This window comes from Balaenoptera ricei, chromosome X (assembly GCF_028023285.1).
Source record: "Balaenoptera ricei isolate mBalRic1 chromosome X, mBalRic1.hap2, whole genome shotgun sequence".
NCBI classification, from domain to species: domain Eukaryota; kingdom Metazoa; phylum Chordata; class Mammalia; order Artiodactyla; family Balaenopteridae; genus Balaenoptera; species Balaenoptera ricei.
In genome coordinates, this window is record NC_082660.1 from 37,266,312 (window position 1) to 37,289,387 (window position 23,076).

Here is a 23,076-nt window from a genome sequence, read left to right on the forward strand (position 1 = left end):
GCTTTCTGGGGAGCCCCTTAGGTCTCAGGCTACTGTTTGACAGCAGGATTACGTGTGTGGTTCTCGGATTGGGTCTGTTCTGAGGGCACCTGCACAAACATTCTGCTTGGATGTGCCTAGAAAGATCCACTTGAGTTGAGGCCGTTCCCTGTCCATCTGTTCTAATGACAGGCAGCTGGAAGGACTTCTAAAGAATCCTGCCACCTCAGGAGGCTTTTTCTTGTTTCTACCTTACCTCTCTCCTGCTTCTGTTTTAGAGGGCAGCCCTTTGTGGCTGCTGGTGGTGTCTAGACAGATGCCCTGCATTGATCCCAGCTGAGCAGCTCACAGCTTCAGCCTTCTCTGTGGAACAGCCCTCCACCCTACAGGAGCAGCCTCGCCCACAGCTGATGGCTTGGGGCTTATGTGCCCTCCTGCCCCCCATGGAGGTGGCCTGTGGTCGGTGACTGACTGATATGGGAGATATAAAGGCCCACCCCCTGTGTCAGGTATGGGAATGAATGACTCTGCGATGCTGCCCCGCCTCCTTTTCCCCTGCCCCTACCCCCCTCCCTCCAGGGGATCAGGCTGAGGCTAGGCTTTGGCCAAATCTCCATCTTTGCTTGGCTTCTTTCCCTGCCCTGTTCTTCTTCCCTCCCACCATTACCTGTGTCTCCTGAGAGCCCTTCCCTCAATAATTCACTCGCACAAGAATCCATGTCTGGGGCTCTCCTTCTGGAGAACCTGACCTAAGACACTGCTAGTCACCATGGCCCGCAGCAATAACCCTCGAGATGCACGGAGAGTGTTCCAAGCCATTCCTGGGCCTCTCTGTCCCCTACTTAAGTAATTAGTTCCCTCCTAGGGCCTGTTTTCCAGCCTCTAATCAGAAGTTGGCATGGGGGGCTGCTGGGGGAGTATGATAAAGGAAAGAAGGAACCGTGGTGCGGTGTGAAGCTGAGAAACGCAGTTACCTGGGAGTCAGAAACAGTGGGAAAGTCCCGCTCAAAACCCAGTGTCAGGACCACCCGCTGGAGGCACTTGGTTGCCTCTCCTTTCTGTGCATGTACACTGTGAGGTCATGAGCCCTGGATGCCAGCAAAATAACATTAGTTAGTGGCTCTTGCTGCAGATACATTAAGCTTAGTATAGTGAAGGCGAGATATTTGGGAAATACAGAAGTGTTTTAAACCTGTTTATGTCATTGTACTGTGGGTTTGGAGGGGCAGGAAGGCTCTGGAAGTTCACATAGGCCACTGCCGTGGACCTGCCCTGGGCTGTTACAGAAACAAAATGACCACCTGGAATGGCCGTCCTGCCCGCTGCCTTTCGGTCAAGCACTTTCTTGACAAGTATCTGTTGACATCAGAGCCTTTGTGTTTCTCTGTGCAGTGCAGTTCCCTGAATACTGTCTTTCCAGAAACTGTTTGGTAGCCAGGTGATACTGCTGTAATGTTGTTCATTTGGTTTTTAACTCCCTTCCTTCGTTCTCTGAACGAAGCCGTGTGATATGTGGCCTGTTCCTTCCCATCAGAGGTCTGGGCTGGAGAAGGCCTGGAAAGGGGATGTCAGATACCCACTAAGGACGCTTTGATTCTCTGTCAAAATTAGTTCTGATTTTAATACAAAATATGATAACACTAGTTAGGGCAAAATGTAAAGAAACACAAACACCTACAGGCAAATCTAGCAACTTTCTGCGTAAATTTTAACTCACAAATAAATGCTTATCTCCTAATTTTTCTTCTTTGGCTTCAAGAAGAAACTTTCGTTTACTCCCAACTATGTTTCACTGGATTTTGAAAAATGTCAGGCCTGGGTAAATCTTCCCAGCTCCCTCATAACTGGATGTGTCCATGTGTATGGTCCAATATTCACTCAACTATCCAACTATATATAAAAAAATTTTTTTTTAGTTTAAAATTTTATTTTATTGAAGTATAGTTGATTTACAATGTTGTGTTAATTTCTGCTGTGCGGCAAAGTGATTCGGTTTTATATATATATATATATATATACATTCTTTTTCATATTCTTTTCCATAAATATATATATATTTATAATAAATTTTCTTTTTTAGAGCAGTTTTAGGTTTACAGGAGAACTGGGCAGATGGTATAGAGTTCCCATATACAACCCCCAGTTTCCCCTATTATTAACATCTTGCATTAGAATATTGGTTCAATATTGATGACTCCATATGGATACACGATTACTAACCAATGTCCGTAGTTTACATTGGGGTTTACTCTTTGTTGTATGCATTCTGTGGATTGTGACAATGCCTACTGTCATGCATCCACCGTTACAGTATCATACAGAATAGCTTCACCCCCTAAACATCCTCTGTGCCCCATCTAGTCATCCCTCCCTCTCCCTCAACCCCTGGCAACCACTGATCGTTTGACTGTCTCCATAGTTTTGTCTTTTCCAGAATGTCAAGTAGTTGGACTCATCCAGCAGGTAGCCTTTTCAGACGGGCTTCTGTCACTTGGTAATCAGCATTTCCGCTTCCTCCACGTCTTCTCATGGCTTGCCAGCTCATCTCTCTTTAGCGCTTTAGCGATATTCCATCGTCTGGATGTACATGCCGCTTCCTCTGCACTAGACACTGATGGGAGAGCTAAAGAGATCCAAGGGAGGCTAAGCATCAGTCTTTACCTTCGGGCAACTTCTAGTTTAGTTGGGGCCAGAAGACACACACCCGTGCAAAGTCGGCTCGTGATATTAAACAGTAAGTCAGACACGCTGAAAGACACATATGGAATGAATAACTGTTCCAGCAGTTCGGGGAAGGAAGAGTTCGTGGAAGGTTCCACAGAAGAAATGCGATGGGAGGAGGGTGGGGAGAGACAGAGAGGATTTGAGGAAGGCTTTGCGTGTCTCAGCTTTTAACCCTGTGTCCTCTGACCCAGGCTGTAGACAGAGAAGAGGGAGAAGGGAAATGACATGCCCACGGTGTGTCCAGCCTCCCTGGCTCAGGACCATCCCCGCCTGGGGAATCTCTCTGGCCATTAGCTCGCAGGTGGCTGAAGCCAGTCCCTCTCTCAACACGTGCAAAACTGCAACAAGGAAACTGGTGTCTTTCTTAAATTCCATCTCCAGGCAGCAAAGCCTCTCAAATCTTGAGCTAAACTTCTGTGTGTGTATGGAGTATAAAGTTTACTTTAGAAGAGATCCTTTTTTATACTGTTTTTTTGTGTGTGCGTGTGGTGAGCTAGGTTTTCGGATACCAGGTAATTTTTATTTTTTTAATTGAAGTATAGTTGATTTACAATATTAGTTTAGTTTAGTTTCAGGTGTACAGCAAAGTGATTCAGTGATACACATACACACACACACACACACACACACACACACACACTCGTTTTTCAGATTCTTTTCCCTTATAGATTATTACAAGATACTATAGTTCCCTGTGCTATACAGTAGGTCCTTGTTGTTTATCTATTTTATATATAATACTGTGTATCTGTTAATCCCAAACCCCTAATTTATCCCTCCCTCCCCCAGGAAATTTTTATTCTAGTCTTCATATTTTTTCTGCATTAAAAAAATGAGTGCTTCACGAATTTGCGTGCCATCCTTGTGCAGGGCCCACGCTAATCTTCTCTGTATGGTTCCAATTGTAGCATATGTGCTGCTGAAGCGAGCACTATCCTCTTTCTTTATTGTGGTAAAATATACATAACATAAAATTTACCATCTTAACCTTTTTGAAGAGTCCAGATCAGTGGCATTAAAGACATGTGCATTGTTGGGCAACCATCACCACCATCCAGCTCCAGAACATTTTTATCTTCCCAAACTGAAACTCTGCACCCATTAAACATTGACTCCTTCTTTCCTCTTGGCAGCTACCATCCTACTTTCTGCCTCTATGAATCTGACCACACTAGGCACCTCATGTAAGTGGAATCATACACTTGTCCTTTTGTGTCTGGCTACTATTTTCCACAGTGGCTGCACCATTTTACATTCCGGCCAGCAGTGCACAAGGGATCCAGTTTCTCCACGTCCTCGTCAACACTTGTTATTCTCTGTTTTTTCTGGGTTTTGAAAATAGCCATCCTGATGGGTGTGAAGTAGTCTCTCCTCATGGTTTTGATTTCTTTAGCTAAACTTCTATTTGTTGGGGAAAGAGTTGAGAGTAATGATTCCTGTACAGGATGTTAACTGTGAATGAACTCGACTTTGCCTGTCCGAGGCCAACCTTCCCACCTCTGGCAGGTCACCTGTGTCCTCTGAGGCCCGTTGTATAAAATACACATGAAGTGTCAAAATCCCTTCCCCGAGGATTATTGATGCCATCAGTTCATATGTAAAAAGCTCTTCTAGATATTTCAGTGCATGCATTTTATCTTTCGTTAATTCATTTTCTAAATGGCAAGCAAGTGCAAATACAGGTGACCGAGAGACTGGGGTGGGGAGGCCTGGGTCATCCCCGCATAAGAGCACCGGGTGCCGGATGTGTGGGAGGAACACAGAATTGGGAGCCATCCTTCTTGTTTCCCTTTCTCCCACCTCTGTTAGCAAGATTTTTGTTTTTGCTTTTGCAACACATTCCAGTGTCTGTTGTCAAGCACACACAAGGCTTTCTAGGAAAGCCAAAGGCCAAGCCCTGGCTGCCTTGGCTGATAAAGATGAAGTGAGCCACTCTCAGATTTGGACAGTTTCTTACTTACATAAACAGTGAAAGGAAGATTAGTCAGAGGTGCCAGCTCCCTGGGTGTTTGCCTCACCCCAAAAAGGATGACATCAAAACAAAATGGGCCTGATGGGCCGATTCTAGACTGGCAGTATAAAAATATAAAACTAGGCAGTTTTGTATAAGCTCTATCTTGAGGGGGGTGGTATGAAAATTTCCTAGCTCATCAGAACCCAGGAGGTGATGAGAAACCATCCCGTGAAAGCCTCCCAGGGCAGATAGGGGGGTGTTATAGGCTGAATTATATCCCCCCCCCACCCCAAATTCATATGTTGAAATCCTAATCCCTAGTATCTCGGAACGTGACTGTATTTGGAGACAGGGCCTGTAAAGATGTAATTACATTAAAGTGAGATCATATGGGTGGGCCCTAATCCAATCTGATCGGTGTCTTTACAAGAAGAGGAGATTAGGACACAGAGAGACGATGATGTAAAGACTCAGGAAGAAGACAGCCATCTATAAACCACGGGGAAAGGCCTGGAACCCATCCTTCCTTCTTGGCCCTCAGAAGGAACCAACTCTGCCGGCACCTTGATCCGGCACTTCCAGCCTCCAGAACCGTGAGGAATTAAATTTCTGTTGTGTAAGCCACTCAGTCTGTGGTGCTGTGCATGACAGTGTGAGCTGACTAATATGGGAGATGAATGGAAGATGGCCTCAGAGCATTCCCTACAGGCCTCCATCTTCTCATGTTCTGCCAAGATGAAGATTAGCTGCGGTTCAAGCTTTGCCTGTGTTGTGACCCGTGTGGATACATGGAAGGTCACTAGGGTGCCATGGTACAGCTGTTCCTGGGGGAACACTGGCCTGTCACCTGCTTTGCAGATAATGAGATATTATGCTGGCCGTGGCTTCCAAATCTTCTAATGCATATATATATATTCACTTGTATTGTTTTAACTTGAAAATTTTTATTTAAAAAAAAAATGGGATTATACCCTACCTACTTTTTTGCAAGATTCTTTCTTCACTTGATGGGCAGTGTCACGGGCAGCCTTACTGACCCCGCTACAATAGTGTACCCTTGAGTCTTGAGGCCAACATTTCCATGCACTGTCCCCTGAGTCCCCACCTTCCTGATGGTGGCAGAGATGACTTGAGAGGTGAACGCATAAGGAGACCATTGTGTTTTCAGCACCAGAGCTGTGGTGGCTTAGTATAGGACAGTGGCAATGATGGAGAAGAGTAGATGAATTTGAGATGTGTAGAATATACATAAAATCTCACCCCTTCCTCCCCCTCCCCCCACTGCCTTTCCCTTCTCTAGTTCATATGTGAAAAGTCCTTCCGGATATAATGGACACACATCTCCACATGTAAAGGTCTGTTTTATCTTTTGTTAGTTTAAAAAGTGGAATCGTACTATACTCAATTTTTTTTGCAGGATTTTTTTTTTTCACTTGACGATGTGTGGATGTGTGAGCACCTTTCCATATCAGAATCCACCTATGGAGCTCGTTCTCTTTTTTATGAGCTGCATACTATTTCAAGTCACAGGGAAGCATTGCATCATTTTTTTTAACCGTATCGTTATTAATGAACACAGAGGTTGACCGCACTCTTTTTTAATGTTATAATAAACAGCCTTGGACATGAAGTCTTGTTCTCTCAGGGGGTTCTGTAAAATAGATTCCTAGTGTGAGCGGTGTCAAGAGGTATACAGTTGACCCTTGAACAACAGGGGTTTGAACTGCTCGGGTCCACTTATAGGCGGGTTTTTTTCAATAGTAAATACTACAGCACTACACGGGTTGGTTGAATCCTCGGATTTGGAACCGTGAATACAGAGGAAACATATATATCTGGAAGGCCGACTCTAAGTTATAGACAGATTTAACTGTGTAGAGGGCCCCACGCCCCTAACCCCCATGTTGTTCAAGGCTTAACTGTATACCCGACAGAAATGTGTTTCTATGGGCACCAGAAGTCACATGCAAGAATGTTTCTTAGCAGCACTATTTGCAGTAGCCCCAAACTGGAAACAACGCACGTGTTCTTCATCAATACAACAGAATAATAAAGTTCCGTCTAGCCACGCAGTGGAATGCTATACAGCAACAAAAGTGAATGTTCTGCTTCACAGAACAGCATAGGTGAAGTTTAAAAATATAATATTTGTGGGGGAGGGATGGACTGGGAGTTTGAGGTTATTAGACGCAAACTATTACATATAGAATGGATGGACAACAAGGTCCTACTGTATGGCACGGGGAACTATATTCAATGTCCTGGGATAAACCATAATGGAAAAGAATATAAAAAAGAATGTATATATATGTATAACTGAGTCACTTTGCTGTACAGCAGAAATGAACACAACTTTGTGAATCAACAGTACTTCGATTAAAAAATAAAATAAGGGCTTCCCTGGTGGCGCAGTGGTTGAGAATCCGCCTGCCAATGCAGGGGACACGGGTTCGAGCCCTGGTCTGGGAAGATCCCACATGCCGCGGAGCAACTGGGCCCGTGAGCCACAACTACTGAGCCTGCGCGTCTGGAGCCTGTGCTCCGCAACAAGAGAGGCCGCGATAGTGAGAGGCCCGCGCACCGCGATGAAGAGTGGCCCCCGCTTGCCGCAACTAGAGAAAGCCCTCGCACAGAAACGAAGACCCAACACAGCCATAAATAAATAAATAAATAAATAAATAAATTTAAAAAAAAACAGCATCATAAAAAAAATAATAATAAAATAAAATAAAATAAGTATATAATATTCGGTGAAAGAAGCCAGACACCAAAGAATGTATACTACATAATTCCATTCACGGAACGTTCAGAAACAGTCAAATCCTGTTAGAAGTTGGGACAGTGGTTCTCTTCGGGGAGACTTACTGACTGAGAAAGGGCGCAGGGGGCCTTCTGTGTACTGATAATATCCTCTTTCTCCCTTTGCAGCGGTCACCTGGGTGCGTTCAGTGTCTCAGCCACACACTCAGGATTTGCATCCTTTTCTCCCTGCATGCTCTACTTCAATAAAAATTTACCTGCATTTCTTTAAAGGTACATGTATTTAAACTAATGATCAGAGCTGCCAACTCACCCTCCACAAAGGTTGCACCAATTTACACGCTCAGCAGCAACACGCACGAGCTCTCCTTTCCCCACATCCTTGCCAACAGCAGTGCTAGAAAGCTTTTTGATTGTTTGCCAATTTGATGGCTTTGGCAAAAAGGTATCTTCTCATTTTCATTTGCATTTTCCTAATCACCCGTAGGTTGAGTACGTTTCACGTTTATTGGCTGTTTGAATTTCTTTCTCTATGAATTACCTGTTTATACTTTCCCCCATTCTTGAATTGAACCGTTGGTGGGGTTCTTATTGATATATAATGGATATTAACTTTTCCTTGGATGTGTTGCAAACATGTTCTCCTGAAGCACCTTTTGCTTTTTTTCGTTTTGTTTACGGCACATCACAGGCATCTGCTGCAGGCGAGGCAAGCGATGTGAATAAGTGGAGCAGGCTCCGAGGCCATGGCAGGCCGGGGAGAGCACATGCCTCTGCTGGGAACCAGTGTGCCAGATCTTCTGATTCTTCAGGAGACGCTGGAAATATGGACTTTTATGGGAAAACTTCCAGTTTTTTTTTTTTTTTTTTTTTTTAAATTTATTTATTTATTTTTGGCTGAGTTGGGTCTTCGTTTCTGTGCAAGGGCTTTCTCTAGTTGTGGCGAGCGGGGGCCACTCTTCATCACGGTGCGCAGGCCTCTCACTATTGCGGCCTCTCTTGTTGCAGAGCACAGGCTCCAGACGCGCAGGCTCAGTAGTTGTGGCTCACGCGCCTAGTTGCTCCGCGGCATGTGGGATCCTCCCGGACCAGGGCTCGAACCCGTGTCCCCTGCACTGGCAGGCAGACTCTCAACCACTGCGCCACCAGGGAAGCCCAAACTTCCAGTTTTAAAATGCTGGCAACTCATTCAAAAAACTTTAAGCACTAGAAGAGACAGCCATGTTTGGGCTGGGTTGGGTCAGCAGGACACCAGCTCGCAACCTCTGGTTGATGCTGTATTGCCCTGCAAAGGAGGTTTGTGTTGTCACATCTGCCCATCTTTTCCTTTAGGACTTCTGAGTTCTGTGTCTTTTTTTTTTCTTTTTATCAGTTTAACACATTTTTTTTTTTTTACTCTCTAAATCCTTCTCTTTTAAAGATAGAGAAGAGCTTTTCATGCTTTTATTGAGGTTTCCTTAATGAGAAATAAAGGTGAATACATACGCTGCTGAACTCAGAGAGTAGAGAAGGTCCTGATCTTGGGGATGTGGGTGGCTGAGCCCAGGAATGGCTAAAACAGAATTAGAACTCCTTCCCATTTTCTCATTTAAGGCCAAGGACCCCCCCCCCCACATGGTAGGATTTCAAGGGAAGAGAATAAAGAGTTTTATTCCATGATGAAACCAGAGGCCCCTGGGAATACTGAAATTCATACTAATGTGTAAATAACTTACTGAAAACCCCTTCCTGGGAGCAAGTGTGTAAGTCAGAGCAGGGAGAGAGCAGCTGGGCACTGCAAGTCTGAAAGTACAGGAGGATAGAGCTTATCTTGAGTCCGTTCCTCTGTGTGAGGGAACTTGACCACTCCCAGCTGTGTCTGCCTTCCCCAGACCCACCCTGCCCTGTGTGGCTCCCACTCTGCCTGGGTACTGTCATCGTTCTGAGCAGAATTGATGGGAAGCAAAACAAACACCCACAACCAGCTGGGGGTACTTTAACGGCCTTTGATGGTATCATCTGGGCATTTCTCACCCATGTTAATTAGCAGCTTGCTTTGGCCAAGGTAGCACATCTAGAAACTGCTCTGGGGGTGGAAAAAATTTTTCTGCTTGCATATTTAGCAGGACCCAGCAAGGAACAAAACAGGGGATTGCCGGCTGAGCACCGTGATGGCTCGTCCCTTTTCTGGCACCAGATGACTGGGGTGCTGGGCTTACCCAGGAGAGCCGGTGCTGATGGGCATGTGTTTATCCCTAATAATCACAGCTGCATTTATTGAGTGCCTTGTGTGTGCTAGGAATTGTGATGAGCGCTGTATATGCGCCACCTCGCCTCCTACAATTCATGCTCTGCCTGCAAGTTAGGGCTGTTAATCTAAGTGATGGGGTCCGCTGTGAACCAGGCGGCATGCGTGAGCCAGGCCTCGGAATTTTACTCCTGGGCCAGGGCTTCCTGCCCTCCCAGGCCAGGCAGGGTAGGCCCTCCATTCCAGCAACTTCTCCAGCCCAGTCTTGCAATGCCTTGGGTACCGGGTCTTCAGTCCACTGGAGGGCTGGAAGCAGTCCTAGGTACTGACTGCACAGGCTCCAGGCTCACTGACCCCGCCCCTTTCTGCTTGGCCTCAGTGGCCCTGCCCCCTTTTGCCTTGGGCATTGGGGCCGCTCCCTTCCCATCTCTACCCTGGGTGAAGACTCAGGTGTCCGGAGACACTACTAATGATCCAGGTGTGAACCAATAATGAAGGTGCTGGATGGGAAGAGTTTTTTTTTTTTTAAAGCGTTTTTTAAAAATATTTATTCATTTATTTGGCTGTGCCGGGTCTTAGTTGTCGCAGGCAGGATCTTTAGTTGCAGCATGTAGGATCTAGTTCCCTGATCAAGGATTGAACCCGGGACCACTGCAGTGGGAGCGCGGAGTCTTAGCCACTGGACCACCAGGGAAGTCCCTGGGAAGAGTTTTAAGGTGTGACTTTTCCAGGCCGTGCACATTCATTAAAAAGCACAGATAGTATAGTTTATTTTCTGATTCTAAAAGCAATCGTGCCCTTTGTAGAGAAGTCGAAGATACAAAAGGTACAAAGAAGAAAAAACTTTATCTTACCACCTAGAGATAATCATTGTCAACATTTTCAGATGGTTCTTGCTACTCGTTTTTGTATATTTATGAAAATATATATATAACTTTTCAAATATATATGTAACTTTAAGCAAAGTTGAGAGCATTCTAGCAATATACTTTTAGATTATCTCTTTTCACGCATTGTATCATGTGTGAACACTTGTGAAAAGGACCCCGTGAAGGCAAGACGGGTAAGATGGGCGGAATCAAGGAAAGGGGGGAAGGGTGTGGGTTTTTTCAGCTGCAGGCTTCCCTACCCTCCCCAGGACAAGGTTGTTCCTGGGCCTCTGGGGTGGAGAGTGATGCCGTCAGCTTGGGGAGGGCGAGAAAGGATCCCTCTGCCACCGTCTTCAGTGTCACTCACCAGTTCTTGGGAGGGTGGGAGACTCCCGGCAGCGGCCGCCTGGGCCAGCGGGGCCCTCTGGTCATGCCCCACTCCTACCCCATTGTGATCCAGGACCCCACAGCTGCCCCCTCCCCTGTGATTTTGTGTGTGAGTGAGTGTGTGTGTGTGTGTGTGTGTGTGTGTGTGTGTTGAGGGGGGCTGTCTCTCAGAGGGACAAAAGGGGTGGCTTCTGGCTTCTTGAGGCCTTCCAGTGGCGGGGGCGGGGCACTCATGGCTGAGGTGCTCCTGCCTCTTGAGAAACAAGCTGCCTTTTGCTTGTGACTGTGGTACTGCTAAGCCCCATTAGCTGTTTTCCTAGAAGTGAGAATGGATTTGCTCTGAGTTCTGTCATCCCTTGTGACCCACGGCTCACTGAAGCAGCGCCAAGAGCAGGGGACTGGCCACCAAACGGAGCCCTGTTAACCTGCCCTCAAGGGTACTTGGACTTGATGCTGGCCTTGTGAGTATGCCCCCTGTCTCCATCCTCCAACCACCTGACAGAGACAAAGTTCTTGAAGCATAGGAAGGTTTGGTGCTCCCCTGGAAGGTCATTCATTCGTCGGTGCCAGTGGAGGAGGCCCTGCTGGGTCTTAGTGATTAGAATGAGAGGGACCTGGGTTAGAGCCCCAGCTCTGACCTTAACCTGCCACCTTGGGCAAGTTACTTAACCCCTCTGAGTTCAGTCTCCTTGTCTGGAAAATGGGCCTAACAGTACTTACTTCACAGAGATAGATGCTCTACAGATTATATGCTTTAAATTATGTACATTTGGCATCTATCACAGTGCCCGAAACACAGCAGGTACTCAATAAATGCTCATTGTTATTGTGTGTTAAATTTACTCCTCATAACTTTTGGCAACGAATATTATCACCCCATTTTACAGAGGGGGCAGCTGAGGCTCAGAAGTTTACACAGTATTTCAGCTAATTATTACAGTGTGACAACCATCCAAAACCTTAGTGGCTTAAAACAACACTGAATGATAATGAATGAATGATAATTTCTCATGATTCTGTGGATTAACTGGGTGGTTCTTGGGCTCCAGGTGGTGTCAGCTGGGGTCTATCATGTGAATACAGTCAGTTGGCAGCTAGATTTGGCTGAAAGGTTGAAGAGGGCCTCTCACATGCCTGGGGTCTTGGTGCTGGCTGTTGGCTGGGCTGCCTCGGTTCTCTTCCTCATGTCGTTTTCACCAGGCTAGCTTGGGCTTCCCCAAGCATGGCAGTTGACTTCCAAGAGGGAGTGTTCCAAGAGGACAAGCCTCAGCATGCAAGCACTTAGCAAGCCTCCGCTTTACATCATGCTTGTTAATGTCCTTATTGGCCAAAGAAAGTCACATGCCCAAACCCAGAGTCAGTGTGGGAGGGGACAACATGAGGGCACACATACTGGGAAGCATGGCTTATTGGGGATGCCCAAGTAACAGTCCACCAAAAAAAGGCTTGTCTAGGCTCCCACGGCTGTTGAATGGCATAGCTGGGATTTGAACCCAGGTCTGTCTGACTCCAAAATCCGTGCTTCTCCCTCAAAGCATGGCCAAGGCTGACTCTATGGCAGGCTGGTGTTTGTGGCCGCCCCCACCAGAATCGGATGGTGATGTGATTTTCCATCTCGTCTTCAGCCCATCCTGCCCTAGCACTCCATGATGTCCTTGAACCTCTCCTGCTCACCTGACAAAGGGGAGAAAAGCACCCTTCTTCTGCTGGGCCCCTTCTGTTCTTCTCCCTTCCGTGTTGACTACAGAAAGCTACTCCTGCTTCCTTCAGAGTCCCAGCCAGGACCGAGGTGGCCCCATCACTTGTGGCCTCTCCAACCACAGCAGCATCCTGGCTCTGCTGGCCTCAGGGTACACACACCTCTCTGGACCTCAGTTCTGTTTTGGGGGTACCCTTTCTTGGAAAGCAAGGGTCACGGGAACAAAGACAATATCACGGAGATAAGCCCAAGTTTATAGCACATTGTCGTCATCCCAGAGGACTTCCAGTCTGCCCACCGGCTGGGCCAACTCCTGAGATAGGCCTCCTACCCTCACCCCTGTCTACACTCAGCTGATTTGAGTTGGCTCCACGGTGATGACTGCAGGAATCCAGCCCCTTCCGGCTCCTGCCTGCCTCTGACTGAGTGAGGCCCTGGTCAGTTCCACCCACTGATCTGACCTGAAGGCCCAGCACCTAGGTGAGGAGTGCCCTTCTCATGGTCCTTTCCGCTCCCAGTTTGTGGTTGCAGGGAGCATTGCTCACTTTCCTGTGGCTGGACTCTCACTCTCCCCTCTTCTTAAGGCCCCAAAAGGACAAGCCATTTGTTCAATGCCCTATCATGAGCTGACGGCAAAGCTGGGGCCTTGAACCTGGGATGTCATCTCCAGCCATTATCTCTCTCTCTCTTTTTTTTTTTTAAACTTTTTATTTTATATTGAAGTATAGTTGATTAACAATGTTGTGATAGCTTCAGGTATACAGCAAAGTGATTCAGTTATACATATACATGTATCTATTTTTTTTTTTTTTTTTTGGCTGCACTGGGTCTTTGTTGCGGCACGCGGGCTTCTCTAGTTGTGGCACACAGGCTCCAGAGAGCGCGGGCTCAGTAGTTGTGGCGTGCAGGCTTAGTTGCCCCGGGGCATGTGGGATCTTAGTTACCCCACCAGGGATCGAGCGCCCGAGTCCCCTGCATTGGAAGGCAAATTCTTAACCATTGGACCACCAGGGAAGTCCCCCATGTATCTATTTTTTTTCAAATTCTTTTCCCATTTACGTTGTTACATAACACTGAGCAGAGTTCCCCATGCCATACAGTAGGTCCTATTGGTTATCCATTTTAAATTTAGCAGCGTGTACATGTCAATCCCAAACTCCCTAACTATCCCTTCACCCCACCCTTCTCCCCACCCCGGCAACCATAAGTTCGTTCTCTAAGTCCGTGAGTCTGTTTCTGTTTTGTAAATAAGTTCATCTGTATCATTTCTTTTTTAGATTCCCCATATAAGCGATATCATACGATATTTCTTTCTCTGTCTGAGTTACTTCACTCAGTATGACAATCTCTAGGTCCATCCATGTTGCTGCAAATGGCATTATTTCATTCTTTTTTTTTTTTTAATTAATTTATTTATTTATTTTTGGCTGTGTTGGGTCTTCGTTTCTGTGCGAGGGCTTTCTCTAGTTGTGGCAAGCGGGGGCCACTCTTCATCGCGGTGCGCGGGCCTCTCACTATCGCGGCCTCTCTTGTTGCGGAGCACAGGCTCCAGACACACAGGCTCAGTAATTGTGGCTCACAGGCTTAGTTTCTCTGCGGCATGTGGGATCTTCCCAGACCAGGGCTCAAACCCATGTCCCCTGCATTAGCAGGCAGATTCTCAACCACTGCGCCACCAGGGAAGCCCTATTTCATTCTTTTTAATGTCCAGCCGTTATCTCTTGCGGGAGCGTCACTGCCCCCAGCCTGCATTTGTGAAGTCTGAGCTGGGCCCGCAGCTCTTCTGCCTCAGCGTGGAACGAAGGCTAACAAAAAGCAAAGCCTCTGGAGGAAGAGGAAATGTTCTCTGGGTGCTGAATGGGAGACCTGGGGGAGGTGTGTGTGTGTGGGAGGCCTCTGACTTGTGCCCAAGGAAAGGTCATGGTCAGTGAGAAGGCCTTTGATGGGAGGGAGTCTTGAGATGGAGCCCAGGAACGTCATTGTGCAGCTGCCCAGGATGGACATGGGATCCTCTGACAAACCAGGCCAGTTCTCCTGATGTAAGGCCAACAGGCTGACGTCCTGGGACACGAGCTCCCAGGAAGTGGGCCACGATGCACAAGGGATCTAGAATCGCTGGTGTCCTGTGTGGTCTCGCTGAGGGAAGCCAGGCAAAATCTGGCAACTGAGCTGTAACGGCCAGAGCTCTTGGCTCCGAGCAACAGGAAGCAATTCTGGTTTATTTAAGCAGAAAAGGACTTTATCAAAAGGGTCTTGGTGAGTTCACAAAATAACCAGGAGGGCTGGAGAACCGGGTTTGGAAAGCAGGCCAAACAAAGGAGGCTGCACAGCGGTCAGGACCACGGCCAAAGTCAGGCCCATCCAGTGACAATCCCACTGCCAAGTCCAGGACACCCTGCCACCTCCGGACATGGATATGGTCCCTGCCATCCCAGGAATGGAATGTCATTGCCATGGTGACTGCCACCCTCCACCAGAACGGACTCCTGTGCTCTGTGCATCTCTGCTTCACTAGCTCCTGACTCCAAGTCTTTGATGGGGCATCTGATTGGCTGAGCGTAAGTCAGGAGCCCACGCTAACTGCAGTGGCAGCTGGGAAAATGATTGTATGGTGTTTTTTGCTTCTCTGGTGGGAGGCAACTAGGAAGATGGGCAATTTCTCAAACACGGTAGTGGGGGTTGGATGCTGGTCAGCCTTGTACTTACCTCACCTGGAAAAATGCCGAACAGCTGTCCCCAGGGAGTGCTAGAGGATTGTATGTCTCCAGGGAGAGCCTGAGCTTGTCTTCCCTTCCTCCAGATGCTGATGGAAGTGTGTGTGTGTGTGTGTGTGTCTGTGTGTGTGTGTCTGTGTGTGTGTGTGTGTCTGGAAGGACAGGAACACATTACACAACGTGGGGTCAGGAACCCTGGGTTCGGTTCTGAGTCCCTGGGCCTCAGTTCCACTCACAGCCTGCTGTCCAGCCTTTGAGCATGCAGAAGATGTGTGGTGGCTTCTGCTGTAGTCTGGGCCATTGGGCCAAAAGATGCCCCCAAGACTGCCAAAGCCCCAAATGGAATGGGGCCATTGGTTCCGTGTAACAGATGAGAGCGCAGGTTTTGGAGTCAGAGAGATCGGGGTTCGCCAGCCATGTGACCTTGTACATGTTCCTTAACGTCTCTGAACCTCAGTTTCCTTATCTGTAAAATGGAGATGAGGTGGCAGGCACTCAGCCTCCATTCCAACCTGTTTCTGTGGCGCCTTCATGTTCTGCAGAGGTTGGAAGGCTAAGAACTACAGTTCCTGGACACCTCTGCAGCTGGGGCTGCAGATGAGAATTAGATTCCAGCAAGGAGATGCACCTGTGTGAGGTTAGGAAGGCAGCAGTGGGGAAGAGACTACTTGCCTGCTACTCTGGATGTTGCTGCTGAAGACTGTGTGTGTGTGTGTGTGTGTGTGTGTGTGTGTGTGTGTGTCAGTGTGAGAGAGAGAGAGAGAGGCAACATTCTAGTGTCTGATTAGTTACCGGCTTTGTATTGAGAGGTGTTGTGGTGGCAGTGGCTTCCTGACCTTGGATGGCAACTACAATAGTGTCCTCTTGAAATCAACATCTCTGTGGCTGACCCCCTCCCTTCCCACCTTCCTGATGATGGCAGAGATGGCAGCAGTCTTGGCAGCCCAGCTCAGTGGTGTTACGGGCGTCTAGAGCCTGCTCCAATGATTTTGTAAGCACCTAGTTTCCTGTATTATATCTCTTCTGGCTTAAAATAGCTGGAGAGGTTTTCTGTTTCCTGCAACTGAACCCTAACTGCTATAGGAGTCACACCCCATTGCTCACACAGTTGTTGGGATGAGAGGAGATGGTGGGTGCTACACAGCTTTGTAAACTGTAAAGCCCTTTATGTCTGTTAGGTGTTTTTCAAGGAAGGGTGTCCCTTTTGTCAGGGGAGACTAAACATGATAGAAACCCTTGTGACGAGCCACTTGTTTACACGTTCTTTTATCACAAACTGCTGGAGCAGAAGACAGCCTGAAAGAATTCAGGTAATTTGTGTGCGTCACCTGCTTTCGGAGGCCAAAAGGGTTCTGCTGTAGATTCAGGGCGAATACAGCCTCTCTGTCCACAGTTAGAGCAATGACTGACATGCCATGGAGGCTGGGAAAGGTGGCAGGTGTCCTGGTGTGAACCTGAAAAGTCAGCTACCACGGGACTCTCCCCTACCCATGCCTGGGCTCCCCCATTAACCCGCTAGTTTGTGTTAAAGCCCACTTTAATTCCGTACCCCTCCCAGTTAAATCTTTGTATTTACAAAACCTTGCCCTCCTCTCCCATCAGGTTTGAAGGATCTCCCTTTCTGTGGTGAATAACATTCTCATGGTCATGTCATTGGCCCCTATTTCCTGCCACAAAATGAGGAGTCTTTGTGGGGTGAGGGGCCAGGCAGGTGGTCCTGGGGGCCATGAAGCTGGGAGGAAGCTGGGCTGGGGCTTGGCTGCCAGAACAATCCAGGCTCCACTCCAGCCCATCAGGGGGCTTGAGGCTGAGTGGGCAAGATAAACCGTTTCAGTGGTTTTTAGGAGCCCTAATCAATTGCAAGGCAGGGCAAAGCCCTCGGGGACAGATAAAGCCAGCCCTGCGCTCCAAGCCCAGTTGGAGCCAACATTTGTGTGGTTTGAACTTTTGTGTGGTTTGGACAAGTCCGCCCAGCTTTGCCGGGGTGGTTTACTCTGTTCCCAAACTGCAGTACAGTGAGGCGAACAGCCCTGGACCCAGTAAGCCAGCGCTGAAATGATTTAGGTGGCCTGTCCTCTGTCCCCGCAGGGCCCTACAGCCTTGGGGAAGAGAGGCTGAGCGTGCCATACCCCTGGTTCTCGCCGGTGGCACGGGGTTTTAGGAACGCTCCATTGCCCAAGGCAGGCAAGACCTTCGCCTCGGGGAGTCGAGCTGCTGCTGGTTTGATTCTCCGCTTCTGCTTCCAAACTAAAAAACCGATGCCCACTTTCAGATTCCATCCTCACTGCGCAGAGGAAGCCCGAGATGCTGGGGACACCACCTGGAGCCTGGGCGCATAGCACCTGGGCAGTTTTTTTTTTTCCTTCCAGCTTGAGGTATCTTGTTTAACCTCTAAGGTGCCTGAAGGTCTGGAAGGCTCGCGTGCAGGCCTTTGGCTGGCTACGGGAGAGGCTGGGCGCCCCAGATCCCAGCACCGCCGGTGGGCACTCTATGTGCCAATGTCTGTCGTGCTTGTGTGCAGCAGAGCAAGGCTGCCCCATGAGGTGGTTGGACGCTGGGCCGGCAGGGACCCATCTGACAATGCCCTGTCCCCTGGGAAGCCAGTGCCAGCCTGCGCGGGCCACAGCAAAATAGAATCAGGAACAGGTGCTGCCTGGGAGGGAAACTCGGGCGCCTGGCATAGCTCAGTGATGCTCGCGCCCTCCGGGGACCTTCCTGCCTCCACAGAAGGTGGGGACAGAGAGGCGAGCACGAAGAGAGAGAAAGGGAAGTGGGAAGAAACTGGTCACGGAGGAGGCTATTTTTATTCTTTGGTGCAGCTGCATGCATTTCTCTGACCAACTAGGCAGAGAAAATCAGACTGGCTCCTGCCGAAAGAGGCCTTATAGTTGGGGTGGGGGGCAGGGAGGGGGAGGTGCACAGGAAAGGGGTGAAGAGGGGGAAATGCCTGAGGATACAGCAAACCACAGTCTCCAGAAGGCTTCACTGCACAGAACAACCCCCCTCTGCCGTCCTGTGCCCCAGATGCCTCAGCCTTAACCTTGGCTGCTAGAAGTGGGCCATCCTTTCCCTTCTGGGTGACACCTTGGGCGTGACCCAGTCAAGACTAGGCATTTGTTCATCACTGTCTTCTGCTGTTGGGCCTTGGAGGAGAGCCTTATCCCTTCCAGCAGGGGACAAGACCTCCTGGGTGGTGTCAGTTACCATGGTCACCCTAGCACCTGGAGAAACTGGCAAATGTCCCAAACAGGAAAGCAACATTAGGGGTCAAGGCCCTAGAGTTAGACTCTTTTGAGGCCCTGATTGTCTAAGTCAGCAGTTCCCAAAGTGTGTTCCAAGGATCCCTGTGGTACCCCAGACCTTTTCAAGACTGTCTTTTCTAACTGCAAGCTCCATAAGGCTGGATTTTCTTCATGTATTTTGACCAAAACCACATATCACAACAGATTGGATGCTGAAGCAGCTAGGAGAAAGCAGCTGTCTTCTATGAAGCCAGCTATTAAAGAGGTTTGCAAAAATGTAAAGCGATGTCACTTTTCTCCCTGATTTTTTTTTTAGAAAATACAGTCTTTTTTTTCATTAAACTGTGCTATTGATGTTAACATGTGTATTAGTTATCTATTGCTGTGTAACAAATAGCCCCAAAACTTAGTGGCTGAAAACAACACACGTTATCTCTCAGTTTCTGTGGGTTAGGAATCTGGGAGCAGCCAGCTTAGCTGGGTGGTTCTGGCTCGGAATCTCTCATGAGGCTGTAATCAAGGCATGGTCCAGGGCTGCAGTCATGTCAAAGCTCAACCAAGGAAAGAAAGGATCCAGCTCTCAGCTCCCTCACATGGCTGTTGGCAGGCCTCAGTTCCTTGCCATGTGGGCCTCTCATCAGGGCTGCCTTGTGACATGGCAGCTGGCTTCCCCCAGAGAGAGTGAAAGAGAGCACCCAAGACAGAAGCCACAGTCTTTTTATAATCTAATTTTGGAAATGACATCCCATCACTTCTGTCTTGTCTATTAGAAGTGACTCAGTAAGCCCACCCCACATTCAAGGGGAGGGAAATATTCAAGGATGTGGGTGACAGAAGGTGGGAATTACTGGATACCATCTCAAAGGCTGCCTACCACTCATCTAATAAGTTCATTATTATTATTTTTATATCAATTAACAAATATTTAAAACTTTCCTCGGTTTTCATTTTTAATATGGGAAATATTGATACATGGGTCAATATAAACAAAAGCTTTTTGGAGTGCTCAATAATAAATAAAAATGTAAAGGGGTCCCAAGATCTAAACATTTGTTAACTGCTGGTCTAGGTGTTATGGTATCTATAGGAGAAGTACGTTAGTAACATGTGGAGGTCAGTCGGCCCACCCATCCATCTATCCATTCATCCATCTGACCATCCAACCATCCATCCATCCATCCTCATCCTCCCATCCATCCTTCCATCCATCCATCCATCTGTCCTTCCATGCATCTATTCTTCTATCCATCCATTCATCCACCCTTAAATCCATCTACTCACTCACCTATCTACCCATGCAATCAAAATGTTCCAACTACTGTGCTAGGGCTGGTACTTTAACAAGGTTGCTAGTGACTGCCCTATGGAGCGTGTCACATTTTAACAGATGAAACAACAATAAGATGAATTTAAAAATAATAACATCAGGTTGTGATCATTTGGACCCCCAAAGCCTGGAGCCACAGGAAGCTGGTACACTCAAATTGGCACCATTTTGGCAGGTGACATCATATGTGGCCCAGACTAGGGGTGGGGTGGGCCCAGACTGCAGGGTCCAGGGAGCAAGAAATGTGTGGCAGCTGTGGAGAGATGGCATGAGGCCCTGGTGAACCAGAATGATCTCAGGTTCTTCATGCCTAGTTAATTGGTGACTGTGGGACTCGGGGTAGAAGACCCTTAAGTGGAAGATGTAACCCATATGGGCAGAGTTCCTATTTCTTGGTTCACTTTCCCTTTTCTCAATGGAGGGTCTCCTTCTGGACCTGACTTGACATGCTCTGGCTTTAATTTTGATCCTGGAGACTCCTCTGTGGCTTGCAGTGTCCCCTGTGAATCCCTGAGCCAGAGAGGCCCCCATTTCAGAGTCCCCAGGGAAAATGCTCTGATTCATGAGAAGGGCCTCAACCTATCACCCCCAAATATGTGAAGACTGGGCTCTTTTATCATCTTGTCACTGACAAGTTTGAGCTGGCAACCTTCTGATAGGAGGAGGTAGGGGAAGTGGGGGGCAAAGAGAGACCAAAAACCCAGGCTGGAGGCATAAGGACACTGGGTTCTGGAACAGGAAGAACAGGGGTGGGTGGCTGGGATGGACAGAGCGCATAAATGATGATCTTCTCTACTTCAGAGCCTGGGCTCACCAGCCCTGCTCTAAGGGGCAGCTAAGGTAGGAGACCCCAGCCCCTCTTCCAGCTCCTGAAAGCCATTGAGCATTTTAAAGAGGAAATGTGTGCCCCTCCCTCAATGCTTGGAGCTTTCATTGTATGAATTGTTCCCCCAGGGAGCAGGGCAGTGTGAATCAGTTACACTTGCTCTTGGTGCCGATGCCCCAGCCTAGTGGGTTCCAGAAAGACCAGGCCAGGCCTCTTTGGGACGACATATGTCAGGGATGCTCTTGGGGGGAGGAGGGGTGTTGCTTAAAATGTGGCCTCTCTGTGGCCCGGCACAATTTTTCCAGTCTTCTCCAGGACGGTTCGTTGGTGGCTTCAGGCCTGAGGTTTGAACGTGGGCTGTATCTTAGCAAAATGCTAAAACAATGGAGATATTTGTGTGCAAGTTCAACCCCCTATTTGGCTCTTGAGCCCTTCTCAAGAGAGAACAGGTGTTACCTTTGGTTTCTGGCCTTGTCATGGATAAAATTGGTGAATGAGTAATAAGCAGCTCAGGTGCCCCTGATACCAGGGGATCTCAAAACGCTGTCCCGTACCAGCAACATCACCATCACCTGGGAACTTGTTAGAAATGCAAATTTGGGGGCTCACCCCAGACCTACTGAGTCAGGATTTTTGGCAATGGGGCTGGGGCCTGGGAATCTGTGTTTAAACAACCCCTCCAGGTGAATCTGATGCCCTCTCAAGTTCAAGTTTGAGAGCCACTGTTTTACGAAGAATATTATTCTCATTTGACAGATGAAGAAAATGAAGATCAGGGCGGCTACGTCACTCGACCAGGATCGTGCAGCCAGCAAGTTGGGTGCCAGGACTCAAAGCAGGTCTTTCATGAGAAGAACTCTTGTTTTTTTCTTTTGTCTCTTCCACTCCCTCCCTCTCTGTCCTCACCCCACCATCCTCTATCCCGGAGGTTCTCGACTTGGCCGTATATTGACATCACCTGGGGAGCTTTAAAAAATAATATTGCTGTTAGGCCTCCACCCTAGGAAACTGAATCTCCAGGGTGTGACTTCAGCATCTGTACTTTTTATTCCCTCTTCACAGGCAGCCTTACCCAGATTCCTTTGCGATTCCAAATGTTTCTGATGCATGCATTTGCACTAAGGTGTTAGTAACTGGATGTGTTACCTTTCTCAGGGTGTCTGCATTTGAAAAAAGAGCCAAGGACATAAAATAATGAATTGCATAAGCATCTTAGCGAGTGGGAGAGACCAGCTTTTGATCTCCTTTCTCACACTTGCAGCAGATTTATTGCCCTCACATGTCCTGCTAGGAATCTACCCAGCAGTCTTGGCTGAGATTTCTGAATATGCTGTGGCTTTTTGAGGGGCTTTTTGGGCTAGAAGAACTTGAATGAATCATTTTTGAATGCCCTTAAGCCATCAGCCTTGCCCACAGAGGGCAGTCAGTTCAATTCTAACTAGCAAGCAAAACCAAAATTATTTGCCCAAAATGTTTTTGCTGTTGTTGTTTTTTTTAACCATTCAATGATGAATCTTCCCCTGTCAGACCTTTCCCAGTGCCCATCCAAACATACTCAGGCACAGAAATTGAGGTGGTACGTATCTAAACCGTAAGTTAGAGTCATTTCCCAGATCCCAATTCAGTCAAATTTCAGGAGACCCTTACCGTGGCTAATTTTAGGACATGACAAGATTTTGACGTTGACGCCCCCTTTTAATTTTTTTAATTGTGTGAACCTTTTTTTATTGAAGTATAGTTGATGTATAATATTACATTGTCGTAAACCTTTGATTTTTAAAAAGGAAGAAAAATAAAAGCCATCCTAAAATGATTTTTTTTTTTTGACTGGCATCTACGTCCGTCTCTACCCTGCTTCCTGCACCTGGTGGGGGACACAGCGCTTCTCCGCCCTTCAGGAAACGGCCCACTTGTCAGCAGCTGGGCTCCCAGGAACAAAGGCCTAGGTTCATTACCACAGTATCGACCCTGACACGTTGCACTCGGGCCACCTCCCCCAGAGTTCCTCAATTCACACCCCAAATGAAGCGTAATTGGACCTGGACATCTTTGAAGTCCCCGGAGCAGCTCGCCAGCATTTTGAAATGTCCTTGATTTGCATGGTGAAAACCTGGTTGGAGGTGACTTTTTCTTTCCCCTCATCCCACGGTTTTAAAGACAGAATGATTTAAAATGACATTCCCCAGCCAGGGAAGAGTTACCATGGAAGAGATAAAAATTCTCAAAGCCCAGAAAAGGCCAAATAAGTCCGAGGATTTGATGAATCTCTCCTTTGCTCGGATTTTGTTCTGCGAGGGCCACATACCAGGCCATGGTTTCCTCTCGAACTTCTCCCCACGTCCCCGACCTGGGGGGATGACGAGGATCC

General features: G+C 47.9%; 1 long non-coding RNA gene and 1 other non-coding gene across 2 annotated transcripts in view; one reads left to right on the forward strand and one right to left on the reverse strand.

The window, feature by feature from the left end:
- Positions 1–21,777, forward strand: part of LOC132356805 (uncharacterized) — a 71,626-nt gene extending 49,849 nt beyond the window's left edge. Inside the window, exon 3 of the long non-coding RNA XR_009500078.1 lies at positions 21,465–21,777. This is a non-coding gene — a long non-coding RNA (uncharacterized LOC132356805). The remainder of the gene's footprint in view (positions 1–21,464) is intronic.
- LOC132358114 (U6 spliceosomal RNA) lies at positions 3,529–3,635 on the reverse strand. Its single transcript, XR_009500466.1, has one exon. It is a non-coding gene; the product is annotated as a U6 spliceosomal RNA (small nuclear RNA).
- Positions 21,778–23,076: the final 1,299 nt, after the last annotated feature.